Source organism: Hibiscus syriacus, unplaced genomic scaffold (assembly GCF_006381635.1).
Source record: "Hibiscus syriacus cultivar Baekdansim isolate YM2019G1 unplaced genomic scaffold, ASM638163v2 tig00000340_pilon, whole genome shotgun sequence".
Classification (NCBI taxonomy): domain Eukaryota; kingdom Viridiplantae; phylum Streptophyta; class Magnoliopsida; order Malvales; family Malvaceae; genus Hibiscus; species Hibiscus syriacus.
In genome coordinates, this window is record NW_024061783.1 from 9,112,974 (window position 1) to 9,119,172 (window position 6,199).

A 6,199-nucleotide genomic window follows, 5' to 3' on the forward strand; every position below is an offset into this window, starting at 1 on the left:
TTTAATGGTGGAAATAACAAGGAAGAAGATGAAGTAAAATGATTTTCTCTCTCTAATGAAGTTAACGTGAAAAAAATCCAAAATGCTCTTATTTTGCACTTTTTATTAAATTAAAAATTGGCCAAAATGACATCAAATGAAGCCTAAAGAGAGGAATCATCATATTTTAGATTTTGGTGAATTAATGATTTGGTCCTTGAATAAAAACATGTAAATGAATGGATCTTTATAATTTAAATACATTCTAAGATACAAATATTTCAATTCTTGCACTATGGTCCTTTGTCATGAAATTTCAAAATTAACCTAATTATTTTAGGGTTTATCCATAGATTATACTTAATGGTTTAATGGATAATTTTTGAATATCGAAAAATAAATTTCGTTCATAGGAAGTCGAGCAATTACTAGACCTGTTTTAGGGGTGTTACAAAAGACATGCCTAAAAAAAGAGCATTCTATGTTTTGAACAAAGTGTAAGTGAATTTGGGACTTGGTGGATAAGGGAGTGTTAGAGGTTACTCCACTCAAAGATGACAGGGTAAGGTTGGTGCGTTGAGCTAGCTTTGCTGATTGTGGTTTGGAACCTAGGTGAGTCCTCAATAAAACATGAGTTGTAAGTTCTTTTATCCAACGTGTAAGCTGCATTCCAAACAAAGTGACAAATAATCATTAATAAAATCATATATATGAGTTGTGTTGGCAAATAAAGTAATTATGCATGTGTGTAACATTTGGTAGCCAAAGAGGTGAGATGAAAAACATGACAACATTCTAATTTTTGGTGCATTAATGTGCATTATGGTATGAAATTTGAGCGATGAACATGTGAGGTAAAAGCAATAAGGTTCACGACGTTTATGATGATTTTCTTTATCCTTGATGTGTATATCATGTTTGAATGTTTAGTCATTCAATGGACTTTAAAAGTTGACGCTCGTTCTTAACACTTTTCAGATAATTAGAGGTTGATTGAGTGGTTTAGAGGCAAGACACTTGGTGGTGATCAAAGCAAGAAAGCATTTGTAAGTGTAAGTTGAACTATATTTTGTTTTGAGGCAAAGTGGGAACCATATTTGTATGTTGGTTGATGTTGTACCTTTGTTATGTTGTTGTTACTATAATGATCTTTAATGATCTATGTTGAATGTTAGATTTGGAGTTGATCATGAATGAAGGTATGTTGATATTGAATTGCATGTTATACAAGATGTTCAAGTATGCCAAGTATGACCAAAGTATGAATTGCACCTTAATTACTCCTAGACAAGTTCCAATTTTGTGACATAATATGTTAGACTTATATGAATCATGAAATGACCTATAATGCACAAAATGACTAGGTGAGTTGTGTTAAAGTTGATATTTTATGCAATTGTTGATTTTTGATCCCAAAAGCATGTTGATTTGGTTATTTGATGTTATGAAGCATGTAAAATGTGTTTTGGCATGTTCTAAGTGATTCAAGTATGCTCAAACATGTTAGTAGACCATAGGATCGATTGCATGATCATTCGATAACATGTTCTTGTATGTTCATTTTCATTTTCTGCGTTTTTCAGAAAAAATAATAGTTCATTTCCCTAAAGGATCAATCTCTTCAGGTAAAAGATTGATCCATCCCTAAAGGATCGATACATGGCTGATTTTTAGCTACCATGATGTAGGGGATTGATCTCCCATTAAAAAGGATCAACCCCTAGAGGCTAAAATCATGTAAATATTGTAAAATTGCATTCATTTAAGCCCTGAAGTGTCTCCTAAGTCAATGGATGATCTCTGAACCTTAAAATGAATTCAAATCGATCTAGAACTTGATTTCTTAATTAATACTTGGTTTTAAGTTCGATTTACTTGAGATTTATTATGTCAATCTTTAATAAAACTAATTATATAATGAATCCTTTAATTTAATATTTGCAACTTAAATGCATATTTTGAAATATTTACTTTTAATCCCTATATTTTGTATGTGCAATTAGGTGTCTAATTGAAGTATGGTTCCTTTGTAAATTTAACCATTATTAATTCATATATGGTAAAATGTATTAAACTATTTAACTCTGAAATTTATGTTGATCTATCATTTGTGGTGTGAAATGTTCATTTTTCCCTTATATGACTAAATTGTTAATTAAGCTAATTTGGAAGCATGACTTGGTTGTAAATAATTATATATGGTGTCTGTTATAATTTGTTGCATGATTAAGCATGATTGTTTGTCTATTTTCTGCGTCTTTTACTTAGTAAGCATGATTAAGATCCGTGTGTATCTGATTCACTTCAGAATCTAATGTGATATTCATATTACTCGGGTCATTCTTTATGGCCGGGTATTAGGTGTTACATTTTGTGGTATCAAAGTTATGGTTATTTCATTTATGAATGTGTTTCAGGGTTTATTTGTGAACCGAATTGCCTAGTAATTTTTTTTTTCAAGAACTTGCTTATGATTACCCGATGCTTCTCTCACTCAAAGTTTGTTTATATGTGTAACTTGTTATGTTAATTGATTTGCAACAGTCATACATTATGAGTGATTTATTTGATCGCATTCATATGTATTGAATGTGTGGGTTGTTTGATTAGGTAGTCTAGTTAGGACTAGTGACATCGGTATGGATGTTATTGATGTCTTGGGAAGTAGTACCTTAGTTAATAAGGTACATACGAGGTGTCCGTTGGTGGTCCAAAGTGATGTGTTTCTCGTCGATTTGATGGAATTTCATTATGAGGCTTCGACGTTATTATGGGTACGGATTGGTTGTGTGAGCATAAAGTGCATCTAGAATTCGAGTTGAGTGCAATTCTGAGGATTCTAGACAATTTGGATATGATGGTTATTGGTGGGATATTCAAATTCCTTTCGTATGTCGTTTCTGCACTAAAAGCAAGTAAATTGCTAGATCGTGGTGGTGAAGCATTTTTGGCTTATTTGCTTAATCCAGGTTATATAAAGTTGAGAGTGCAAGATATTCAGATCATTATAGATTTTCCTGAGGTGTTTCGGAAGAGATTTTGGGTACGTCACCAGGTTGTGAGGTTGAGTTTTACTTGGAGAATTATTTTGATTAAGCTTTTGTGTTTGTTACTCTTTGTCTCATGGCATCGAAGGAGTTAAAAGAGTTGAAAACCCAGTTGCAAGATTGTTAGATCACAATTTTATACTAACAAGTATGTCTATGTGGTGTGTACCCAATGGAGAAAGATGGTGATAAACATTTTGACAATAAACCCCTTTGTTAATGAAACATATGCTATCAAATGAGGCCAGTGGCCGATGCACTAACCCCATAGGGGTCAAGTACATCCCATTATTTTAGAAAAGTGGTTAAATTTAACTTAATGTGTTAAGGAAAAAAGAAAAAAAATTACAATTTTTGCATACCCATTATTTTTAAGAAAAGAAAATTAAAATTTTGGACTCCCATTCTTAGATTTCTGGATCCGCCTCTGAATGAGGTCTATACATATCCTAATGGGAATGAAATGACAATTGGAACTCTCTAGAGGGAGATGTGCTTAAGGAAATATTTAATACGGCCTATGATAAAATGAACCTCTGTTTTTGGAATTTTCGTCAAAAATTCAGGGTTTAATTATGGCATCCAACATTTACTCTAAGGGGGTGTTTGGTTCAAGGATTGTGGGATTCCCATGTGATGGGAATCCCACATTCCCATGGGATGGGAATCCCACATTCCCATGTTTTGTTGGCCGGAAATCTCATTTCCGGTAATGTTTTATTACCAATAGTAGATTTTTTTAGGTATATTACCGGGAATGTCATTACCTCCATTCCCTTAGGTATTGTAACATTACCAGCATTTTGGACTAAAATGCCCTTAAATTTTTATTTTTTTTCAAAAATATCCTTCTTCTGTCATTGAATAATAAAAATTCTACGAAGGTTAAATTACAAATTTATCCTTAAATTATTTTAGATTTACAAAAAAAAGTATATAATTAAAATTTTATATGAAGTTCAGGGATTAAAAAAAAATTACCCTTTCATTAAACCTTTTTTATATTTTTAATTTTGTAAAAAAATTATATAAATATTATAATTTAATTTTTAAAGAAAATATAAATAACATTTGTAATTTATAATATAATAAGGACAATTTGGTCAAATATACATTCCAATAATCTTTTATTCCTTTAACCAAACACGGTAATCTTACATTCCTGCTAAACCAACCAAACACAAAATACAACATTCTCAGTAATCCTATTCCCTGGTAATCTTTTATTCCCACTGGTAATCTTACATTTCGTGAACCAAACGCACCCTAACTCTTTTGTAGGGACCTAGAAATGGTAAAGGCTCGCGCATGTAAACAAGCTATCAACTTGGCTCGGGACCTAGGGTTCTGCAAGGTCGTAGTTGAAGGTGATGTAATATTTGTTATTAACAAAGTAAATGACCATACATAGGATTAGTCTAAAATCAATGCAATCATGCAACAAGTTAAGTAATGGTTAAGGATTTCGAGGACTTATCTTTCCTCTATGCAAATCGATGACATAACAACACAACACATATCTTGGCCAAAGAAGGTGAATCCTCCAACACACAAAGGGTATAGATTGAAGAAGCTCCTAAAAGAGTTCAAGGAGTGGTGAACTACGATAAAAGATGACTTGATCCACCTGATTACTAAAATATAACGTTTCGTTTTCAGAGAGCATTCACTCTTAAACTCCAAAACAAAAAGAATTTCATTTGCTTAAATGAGAATAGCTGACCAATTCCTTCATGTAGAGGAAAAGAAGAGCTTTTTGTGTTTTCAAGGGTTCATTTGTTTCACAGAAAACATTTTCCAGAAAATGTTTTCCTCACTTTTCAGTGTTTGGTTAGAGGAAAATAGATTAGTCAATGTAAAACATTTTCCTGGTCAATGTAAAACATTTTCATGGTCAACAGAATTTCCTTTGCATTTTTTGGAAAATGACTTACGATTTAATTTTCGGTAAGTCATTTTCCAAACTTTTCACTTCAAAGAATAAATACTCAAAATAATATTATTTTATAAATTTAATATTAATATGATATTTTTAGTATCATTTTAATAAAAATATTAATTATTAACATATTGAAAATATATTTATTAATATTTTTAATAATATAATATAAAAATAATATTATTACAATAATATACTCATTTATATTATAATAATATATGATACTATTATATTCTTATTTTAATAATATGTAATAAAATATTAATAAAAGTTATATTATTTATTAATTTCTTAAAAATAATATTATTGAACTATTAATAGTGAATACTTTTATTTATGTATTTAATATTAATATAATAGTCTAATAATATCATAAAAATTCCTTAAAATATATTTATTAATAATTTTTAAAATATAATATAATATAATATTTTTATTTTTATAGATATTTAATATAATTTATCATATTTTTATTTTAATAGAATATAATAGAGTTAATATTTTTATTTATAAAATTATAGAAATAATATTTTAATAATAATATTGGCATAAATAGTATTAAATAAATTATTCTAATATTTTAAAATAATAATATTAAGTTTTTATAATAAATAATATTATTTATTATATTTTATATATTTGCAATAAATAATTTCAAAAAAATTTATCAACTAGTGAAAAATGATTTACACAACATCTTCCAAACACCATAAAACATTTTCCAGAAGATGTAATTCATTTTACGGAAAACATTTTCTGAAAAATATTTTTAGTGAAACAAACTGTAATACCCCAAATTTTGGTTAGTGACCAAAATGTAACTTTTGAAGTTTGGTGGCGAAAGTATAAAACTTGGAATTTTTTTAGGGAATTAAGTGATAAATTTCCTAAAAAGAATTTTATTCCATAAATAGATGGTTTACTCTTGAGAGTGGGGTTTTATAGAAATTATATTTTTGGATTTGGAATTTTAGTAAAGAAACATTAGAAAAAGGGTAAAGCCCGGTAAGGAATCGGTAATTCAGATCGAATTGGAATTTTACAAAAAAATGAAGGATGTTAAAAAATGGTTGGAAATATTATTTTAATATTTTAGATCAGAGAAATTTGGTTTGAAAATGTGTAATTTTTCAGATTTAACCGAAACAGTAGAATTTAGTGACTTAAACACAAGGATGATGTGTTTTAGTTTTATGGTAAATAGGAAGATTCTTTAAGGGTGTTTTGGTCTTAT